The sequence below is a fragment of the Lupinus angustifolius genome, chromosome LG09 (assembly GCF_001865875.1).
Source record: "Lupinus angustifolius cultivar Tanjil chromosome LG09, LupAngTanjil_v1.0, whole genome shotgun sequence".
NCBI lineage: Eukaryota > Viridiplantae > Streptophyta > Magnoliopsida > Fabales > Fabaceae > Lupinus > Lupinus angustifolius.
Genome location: NC_032017.1, coordinates 17,178,694 through 17,189,326, shown reverse-complemented (window position 1 = coordinate 17,189,326; position 10,633 = coordinate 17,178,694). Strand labels below are relative to the sequence as shown.

Genomic DNA, 10,633 nt, shown 5'->3' with positions numbered 1-10,633 from the left:
ATCAGCTTTGTCGCCACACCAATCAACATCACTAAATCCAAATATTTCATGACTAAGATTGATGTTCTTGCAGGGAAACATTAAGCCAAGTTCAACGGTACCCTTTAGATATATGAGCAACCTTTTAACTGCTAGTAAATGAGACTTCTTTGGTGTCTCCATATACCTGCTGACCACTCCTACACCATAAGCCATGTCTGGTCTTGTATTGCATACATATCGCAAGCAACCAATCATCTGTCTATAGAGAGTTTTGTCTGCAAGTTGATCTTCTGCTTCAGAGACTTGTGACGAGTTCCCTGATTCAATAGGAGTTGAAGCAGAGTTACAACTCTGCATCTGAAATCTTTCTAGAATATCAGTGCCATACTTCTTCTGGTGCATAAAGATCCCCTCCTCAATTCTTACAAACTCTATTCCTAGGAAGTAGGCAAGGCTTCCTAGATCACTCATCTCAAATTTTGTTTTCATACTTTCTTTAAAAGCCTCAATTTCATCTACACTGCTTCATGTTACCAACAAATCATCAACATACAAACAGACTATGAGCAACTCATTCAAGCTTGATCCTTTTGTGTACACTCCATACTCAGTTGTGCACTTTACAAATTCAAGTTGTAGTAGGTATCCATCTATTCTTTTATTCCAGGCTCTTGTTGCTTGTTTGAGCCCATATAGTACCTTATGCAATCTCTACACATAGTTTTCCTTGCCTGCAACTTCAAAACCTGGTGGCTGAGAGACAAATACTTCTTCTTCTAGAGGTCCATTAAGGAAGGCTGACTTGACATCCATTTGTTGGATTGTCCAACCATGATGACTTGCCAAAGCTACTCCAATCTTATAGTTTCCATTCTTGCAACAGGTGCAAAGACTTCATCATAGTCTAGGCCTTGTTTTTGTAAGAATCCTTTTGCAACAAGTCTAGCTTTAAACTTGGTTACTTCACCTTTTGGATTTACTTTTACCTTGTAGACCCACCTTACTGTGATAGCTTTCTTGTCAAGCCTTGTAGACCCATCTTACTGTGATAGCTTTCTTGTCACTTGGCAATTGAGTAAGCTCCCAAGTATGATTCTTCTCAATGGACTTAAGTTCTTCTTTCATTGCCTCCAACCAATGACTGTGTTTTATTGCATCATCAAAGCTTACAGGTTCCATTTCTGCCAGTAAAGCCATGTGAACAAGTTCACCCTCTGCTGTGATCTCTGAATCTGGAAAGATCTCATAATCACTCAACCTTTGTGGAACTTGTCTATGCCTATGAGGTCTTCTTTGATTCTGCTCCTCAATTGCAGGTGGTTGCTCATCAATTACTGTTGGTTCTTCCACAACTGTTTCATCAAAGTGTATTAGATGAGTTTTCTCTGAGTTGTTAACAGTATAGTTGTCCCAATTCCAGCCTTGTGATTCATCAAACCTCACATCTTTGCTTAGCATGATCTTCTGAGTCAGAGGATTGAAGGTTCTGTAAGCTCCATTAGAGTGATAGCCAAGCAAAATCAACTTCTCACCCCTATCATCTAGCTTCTTTCTCTGAATCTCAAGTACATGTTTGTAGCACACAGAACCAAAAATTCTAAGATGACCAACACTTGGTCATTGGCCTGACCAAGCCTCCTCAGGTGTGACTTCACTAAGTCTCTTTGTAGGACATCTATTCAAGATGTACACTGCTGTTGAGACAGCTTCTCCCCAAAACTTCTTAGGCATTCTTTTGGTTCTTAGCATACTTCTGGCCATGTTGAGAATAGATCTGTTTTTCCTCTCTGCAGTGTCATTGTGTTGGGGAGTGTAAGGTGTAATCACCTCATGAATCAAGCCTTCTTTAGCACAGAAAGCCTTCCACTCAAATGACATGTATTCTCCTCCACCATCAGTTCTCAGAGTCTTCATTTTTTGACTGCATTGTCTCTCAACTTGAGCTTTAAAACCAAGAAAAGTGTTGAAGACTTGACTCTTCCTCTTGATCAAGTATACCCAGGTCTTCCTTGTGAGATCATCTATGAAGGTCACAAAGTACCTGCTGCCTCCTATTGAGTTCTCCTCAAAGGGTCCACACATCTGAGAATACCAGCTTAAGTGGCCTTGCTGATTTGGTTGGCACATAGGTGGAAAATGAGTTCCTTGCATGCTTGCTTGCTATGCAATCATCACACAACTCACTAGGAGTTCTAATTGATGGTAGACCAGTTACAGATCCAACCTTGCACAAGTAATCTAGACTTTTGAAGTTCAAGGTGCTAGACCCAACTTTCTTGAGTTGCATTGGTCATTAAGCATTTATGATTGCTCACTTGAATCCCAATCTTGAATGTTCTATTGCTAGATAGTGGAACCTTCAAGATTAGGTTCCTTTCACAATCAAATACCTTCAAAGTCTTGTCTGCCATCAACATTGTGTAACCTCTTTCGAGCAATTGTCCAAGGCCCAACAGATTACTCCTCATTTTTGGTACATACAGAACATTGTGAATATATGCCAGTTTGCCATCCTTCCTTTGAATTGAAATATCACCAATTCCCTCTGCTTCAATAGAACTATGATATGCAAACTTCATCCTGCTTCTAGCAGTGCCATCAAGCCTTACAAACCAGTCTTTGTGACCTGTCATATGGTTGGAACAACCAGTGTCCAAGTACCAACAATCTGATTTTGCTTGTTCATTCTTTGTAGTGACCATGAGCAATACTTGCTCTTCATCTGAGTTATCACCTTGAGCCAATCTTGCCTCAACTTCTGATCCATCATTGCCCTGTTTGAATCTGCACTCAGTTGCATAATGGCCAAAGTTCTTACAATTGAAACATTGTACCTTTTTCTTATCAAATCTTCTTTTATTTCTTCTAAGAGCTTGATCCTGCAAACTGAATTTTTGTGTTGAACCAGATTCTTGTTTAGCTCCTTCTTGATTCTTTACTTTGTCACACTTCCATCTGCCTTTGAGTTTCCTTTGGAGAGATCCTTGAGCAGAGAATTTCTTGGAGAACTTGGCTTGTAGAGCTTGCTCAGTCTCATTTTCGTGATGCCTCTCCTTAATTCTCTGTTCATGTGCCTCTAATGAACTTTGCAATCATCAATCTTGAACACTTCAAGATCTTTTGACTCCTCTATAGCTACTACTATATGGTCAAACCTAGGTGTTAGTGTTCTCAACACTTTCTCAACCACCAACTGATCTCTCATCACTTCACCACAGCCCTTCATCAGATTTGTTAGTGATCTGATTTTGGTGAAGTAATCTGAGATTGGGTCACTTTCTTTCATTTGCACAAGTTCATATTCCCTCCTCAAAGTCTGCAATTTCACCTTCTTCACCTTCTCTGCCCCTGCATAACTTCTTTCAAGATTTTCCCATGCTTCTTTAGCTGTCTTGGCATTGGAGATTTTTTCAAAATTTTGCTTCATCTACACATTGGTGTATTAGAAACAAAGCCTTGCAGTCCTTTTTCTTACATTCTCTGTAGTTGGATATCTGGATTTCAGTGTCATCTTCACCAAGGGGTTGATATCTGTTCTGCACTATATCAAGAACTTCTTGATATCCAAAAAGGACCTTCATCTGTACACTCCATCGTTCATAGTTCTTTACAACCAGTGTAGGCAGTGTCATCGTGAAGCCATTGTTATTTGCCATGGTGATCTTGTGTTGTCCCAGGATCGATGTAAGTTGGATGCTCTGATACCAATGTTGCATAAACCAGAAAGAAAACAGAATGAAGAAGAAGAATGAGTGAAGAAAGAGTATGTATAATCAAGTAAAGGCAAGAAGCTATATGAATTAATTGAATTACATTTGCAAACTACACTTCTATTTATAGTTGCTTCACAACCAACTTTATTGCTAAACTTAGAAAGTAAACTAACTAACTAACAAAACTGAATTATGAATTAACAGGTTTAACATAGACATATACAGTTGATATATTTGTCACTTTGAGCAACTAAAAGACTATATGTTACATTTTTGTCACTTATATATTGTTTTCCAAAGTAGATGTCTACTTAATGCATAAATTATGTTTTTATTTTTATTATAATATGTAAGATTATAAACTATAAAAATAAATCAGCATATATTTTTGAACATGTTACTTTTTACTTCTTTTATTAATTTATAATTTTTTTATAAACTAAAATAGTTAGCAAACAATACAATCACATGATACCTCGATCAGAAAAGTTAGAAGGGGAAAGTGTAAGATTATGGTGGAAAGTTATGAAATTTTTGTTCATAATGTAGATATGTAGTCTCATGTCTCTCATTAGATAATGAAGTAAAAATATATAATAAATAACGTATGAGAAAACAAATCATTATTCATTTGTTTTACCTTTTTTTTATTTTTACAATGAGGCTTTTGAATGTGATTTTTGGTGCAAATAATAAAGAGGCTTTTGAATGTGTTTTCCCATTTTCCCCTTAAGGCCTTAACCAAAAGTTATAATAAACACCCTCTATGGAGTTAGGTTTTTTATGCTTGGAAATCTCAACTTTCTGAAAACCATAGTAGTCTGAATAGTCTCAGAAAAAGATCTCTGCCTCACTCTGTCATTGATCTGCATACCTCACGATTCGAATCTCTGAACTCTCCCCCACACGATCACCTATTACCAAACCACTAGTCAAAGAGACACAAAGACAAAATCAAACAGAAACAAATAAGTTCATTTCTAACAGCAATGCAAAATAAGTTAAGTACGGATTATAAAGCATAAAACAAAAGTTTCAAATATCTTAACATTTTTAATACATCTAACTTTTCACCATGATGCTATAGATGAGGCCAAAGTAAGTTTGATTGAAGAGAGCAGAAAGGTTCTCTTTGGAAATTGAAGCACCTGGTAGTATATATGGTAAGAACGCTATTTACCCAAATTTCCAATTTTGCATCCATTCTTACTTTCGAACTTATGAAATTTATGGTAACTCTGTCAAAACCTATCAACAGGAAATTTTGTAAATGCCTTCATGCTTCACACCCTTCTCTCTTACTGCTCCATATCATAGCATCCAAACAAGGACACGCACTATCAAACCCACTAAAAACAAACATGATTCAAGTCTAAATTCCATCCATAAAAAAAAAAGGTTATATTCAATGGAGAGTGATCATTTGTCTTTAAAGGTGTCTCATTTCCTATATGGAGCCAATCACATATTGTCACATGAATAAAAGAAAAAATTTAAAAATAAAAGATAATATTTTGATTGGTTCGGGACAGAGAATGAATGATACAGTTTTGGAAGGATATGATTTTTGTCTTTATTCAATAAGCTAACACAGCTATAAGTATTTTATAATCTCAAAGTTTCTAACTAGCTTAACTAGTATATGTTCAGTCCTACAAGTCTTCCTGAACAAAACCTTAACTTCTAATAAAAGTTACAATCTTTGTTTTCAAATTTACAAGTAACCTTTACTTTTTTTTGTTTAAGGAATGAAATTACCAACTTACTAAACAAGCTAAAATGTTACAATCTACCACATAATGTAAGCTAATGTTGATGAACAATATCTATAACTTGTGCCCTTATCCTTAACCATTAATAAAAGTACAAAACCCATGTTTTATGTATATTCAACTAACTAAAGATTTTTTATTTAATTAATGCACTCACTTTATGAGTTAAAATAGTTATTTTATATATGATTATTAATTAGGTATTTCTATGTGTCTCTATCAACACATTTTAACTTATCTAAAAATAATAAGTTTACATTTACAAATTTGTGTATATCTAATTGATCTAAATATTGGATCACTTCTCAATATAAATTTAACTTTTTTAGCAAGTTAAAAAATATTGGGAAAGTTGTATATAATCCCCTTAAAATTTACACATTTTGCAAGTAGTACTACAAATTTTTATTTAATCTCAATTAAGCCTTAAACTTCTCTGTTCATAAAATAGATCATTCCATTAAATCTTAGTTAAAATTTTAACAGTGAAATCTGACCAATCAATTTTTTTTAATCTACACCATTAATTTATTAATATAATAAAAATTAAACAACATTATCTTATTCTTCTTGAGGTTGTGAGGTATCTTAAACCTTTGATTGGGAAATCTCATCATCACCAAAACCCAATTTATGAAACCAGAAAGTTCCACAAGACCCTCCAACAGTCCAATCTCATTAGGAATAGGTCCATTGAGGTTGTTCTTCAACGAAAACAATACAGATAACTTTGCTGCACCAGCAATAGTTTTCGAGATGGAACTGAAAAATGAGTTGTCAGCAGGTTCAAGAAGTTATCTCACAACCTCATGAAGAAGAAGAGAATGTTGTTTCCATTATTGTCAATTTTATTATATTTTTAAATAAATTAGTTAATGATTTAGATTACAAAATCAATGCTCAGATTTCATCGTTAAATAATTTAACTCAGACTTAACGAAAGGACCTATTTTATGGATGATGAAAGTTTAAAGGTTAATTATAATGAAATAAAAGTTGGTGGTTCTACTTGCAAAAAGTAATAAGTTTAAGTACACTTTTTCTAAAAATATTTTTAGATAGACACTAAAAAAGTATTAATAATGTGATGATAATGTTGATTAGTGTAATCGGTCAAAATTATGGTAGGACTTAACGTTTCAAAGATGTAATAGGTAACAATTAGAGAATGGGGAATATTTAAGATAATAAGTTTTATTCAAAGTTATTTTTATATACATACGTAAAAACCTTAAACCATTAGAGTGAATATTTATGTATTGTTTGTATAAATTTTTTATATACATTCAGTATATTACTATATTATCTATAATTCATTTGTATTACTTTTATCTAAGAGTTAATGATGATTAAAAATAAATAATAGATGATGTAATGACATTATAAAAAACTGTTATACTATCTTTACATGTATCGTTCTTTCTTAAATTGTTATACAATCGCATTATTTTTTTCTGGGAAGAAAGATGCATTTATGCATTATATTTATGCAGTGTGCACTGTTCCATCCCCATCACCTGTTATGGGACATAGTCTTTAACATGCATTATGAATTGGTCACATGACTCGTAACAAGCCAATAAGCATCCAAGCTCAATAATACTGGCGTAGGCCAGATTCTGATTCTTATAAATAAATGGTAGCTAGTATGGTGCGGTCCCCTAAGGTAAATGTAAAGCTCGTGCCTTTTGTTCTGATTTTGGTCCAAAACATTAGCAATAGGTGTTGGAGTTCTCATAGGTTAACCCAGGCCAACACTAATTTCAGCAATGTTAAGGAAGTCATTCATTTAATTAAGTGTCTATTCCAAGTTAAGTTTTAAAGAAAAATAAAGGGAAAAGAAACTCGAAACTTTGGTTGCAAGTATATTTTATAGACTTCTTACTTTCCATTTTTTTTATTCAAAACTCAAAATGGAGACCGACTATAAATAAACAGCATAGATATTCATGTCAAATTTGGTTTAAGGTGCTTTTATAGTGGTGAACAGAATAGATCATCGTGTTCAATAAATAAAGTTGTTTTAAATCATGCACGTTCTAAAGTGTACAACTGCACTTTAGAGAGGCTTCTTCCTAATTTATATAAGAGAAAAAATTGGTTAAAAACAACTCTAACACATTATCTTTACAAAACACCCAATTGTAGTTACAGAAGTCATTAAATTGGGGAGAAAAACTTTATCAAAACACATACAAAACATTACATTTAAATACAAGTATATTTATGTTTTTGGTGCTATCATTTATAACAAAATTTTAATTATAATTAAAATTTTAATGTATTTTTCCTCCAAATGGGGTCTTGAATTAAAATATGGAATGACATTAATAAGGCAATTGTTAGCATATAATCCATACAATAAACGTGAATAATGAATATTTTGATATAGTGAGATAAGTTGTCTCTTCAAGCTAATAAAATTACATGTATTTAATTCGTAAAAGTAAACAAAACACAATACGTATCATACTTTTATTGGTTTGAGAAAATAAATTACATTATGGTATAGTATAGGGAAATATTTTATCTTCATAATAAAATTATTTTGAAAAATTGTAGACGTTGCTTAATTGAGCAGTATCTTTAGAATAAGCTAAACATTAATCATGCCAATGATAGAATGGAGAAGCGAGTCTAAGCGAGAAGTTCGAAGGATATGTCTTCTTTTCCAATAAAACAAACGCTTAATCCAATAACTTCTGACCATTGTTCCTTTTGGTTCATCGATGTCAAGGTTGGTGTTGCTGCCCGAGGACATTGGTTCCACCGCGTAAAGTTGATTAGTATTTCTTTTTGCCCTTTTTACGAGACTATTAAGAATGATACGTAAGTGGTTGCTTAATATTGGTAGTAGTATTAAATTTATTGTATTTTTCAAAGGATTCCTCTTCATCAAGTACATATATTTCCTTTATTTTTAATGGTAGAATCCAACTATTTTTCATATGTAATGTTAACAGTGTTACAAGGACGTATAAGAATACAGAAAAAAATATTCTGTGTTTCATTGTGTTTTTAGGTTATGATTATAAAATGTGAGATTATAAATTGAAAAAATAAATCAATCAATCAAATTTGAATGCATTTATTTTTTCTACTTTTTTTGTTGTATTTTTTTTCTTCATAAACTAAGCTTGTTATACAAACAAACTTACTATAAACCAAAAATAATAAAAAGCAATCACAACCAAATATGCATTAATATAATATTATTCGATATTTTGTTTCTTAAACCAAATATGTATGTGATGGCTTGTTTAAGTGAATACCTCTAAAATGTCAATATAACATTATATATATAGGAGTTTTACACAAGTACCCTTACATATGTGTTCATGTTAGGGTTTGAAAAGAGTTAGAAATCAAGTTGATATGTGGTTCATTTTTTCAACCCAAAATATTTGATTTCAAATTTGTAAAAGATAAAATCTGACCCGATCTAATACAGTTACATCTTCTGTCCCAAATTTTTTATTATTCCATATACCACTTTATGTACTCATTTTTTATATATTAACTTTACAATATGAAATAAAAAATTCATAGAATAGTACACATTTTGAGACAGATGTAATCTTGTATTGCCATTCCTACTTCTCAGTTCTCACTCTAACGTGTTGTGAGTTCAAGAGTACTTGATATGAAAATTTGAAGCAGAGGAAGTAATCATGACTCATGAATTTGGAGAGTAACAAAAAGATTATACAAGATATAAGAAGCTAGTTGCCTCACAGTGCATGATGAGTTCTTAATTGGTACAAACCTTTCCACACCTTGGAGACACAAAGGAAAAGGGAAGGATCTAATAAAAAAGCAAAGCAGCATGGCATAAACAATAGGAAAAGTTGGTGCATCACCAGCTGCATCTCGAGGACCAAAAATGAATAGGACCCAAGCTAAGGCTGGCCTGAAAAGGAGAGGGTAGTTTTAAACTTCTGACTTATTTGCACATGGGGATGGGTGCTTTCTTTTAACTAATTTCTTTTTTTTTTTACTTATATATTGTTCTAGATTTTGTCTTAAATTATGTCATCTACCAATGAGAATAAAACAAAAACAGAAATAATAATGAATATTTGATATTTTAAATTGACATATTTTTATTAGTTTGAGATAAAATTTGGGACAAAAAAATCTTTATTTTTATATGCATGAGAGAGACAAATATGTCATGTATAATTTTGTTTTTCAGGCCATGGTTCTGTGCTGTGTGGGGTTGTGGATTGGGATTGCCTTTCATCATTATTTTGACTTTCCACTACTTTCCTGTATACAGGTTCTTGTCAAACACCTTTCACTAAGGAATTTTTCACCACGTCACACTCGTATTTTGCCTTTTTCTCATTGGCATGATGCCAATGATAATAAAACTGCACGAACAGTTTTGGAAGCAAAGAAAAATAATCCATTTTCAAACCTGGCAGTGGAATCAAGTATGGTGCCATTCTGTGTCTCACTTGATATGGCTTTCTGCTGTTACTTCATTCTCAACTCTGTTGAGTTAATTTATATGAATTCCAAGAAGGGAAGAAAACACAGCAATGCTATTGTTGTGAAATGCACAAATAGTAAGAATCTATTTTACCCATTCAAAAGAAAAATATATATGTTAGTTGAAACAAAGATGGAGTTGCATGATTGAGTATTGTCCTTTTTTAATCATACACCATGCTAGCTTCCAACTCATTTTTTTTTTATGAAAATTGAAAATATAATGAGATTATGTGAAATAGCATATGGGTTGTGAAACAAGAATATTATGGTAATTAACCATTATAAATAGAGGAACAGTGAAATGTCATGGCACAATTAAAGTCGACTCAAATACTTATTTTATTTGACGAAATCAATCTATGTGAGACTCGTATATTACACCTAGCTAGTAGATATTGGTTTCAAAACTAATTTGTTAAATATTTAGGATCATATCAGAAACAAAGCCTAACTATCTCAACCCATCTCAAGCATGAAATAAAAGTATATCCTTTGATTCTAACTCTTTAGCTCCTCCTAAAAGTTTCAAGATATACTATTCTTCCCCATTCACATCTAATATTGTGGATGCCAACAAGCATACTAGTAGAATATGACATCAATCTCGTTACACTTGTTCAATCTTCAAAATTATTTTTTATTATTAATGTTCCGAAAATAAATGCATAA

At 32.7% G+C, this 10,633-nt stretch overlaps 1 long non-coding RNA gene across 1 annotated transcript; it reads right to left on the bottom strand.

The window, feature by feature from the left end:
* LOC109356459 lies at nt 247-10,141 on the bottom strand. Its single transcript, XR_002108729.1, has 3 exons — nt 9,888-10,141; nt 2,930-2,937; nt 247-257 (listed from the first exon to the last, which is right to left on the bottom strand). It is a non-coding gene; the product is annotated as an uncharacterized LOC109356459 (long non-coding RNA).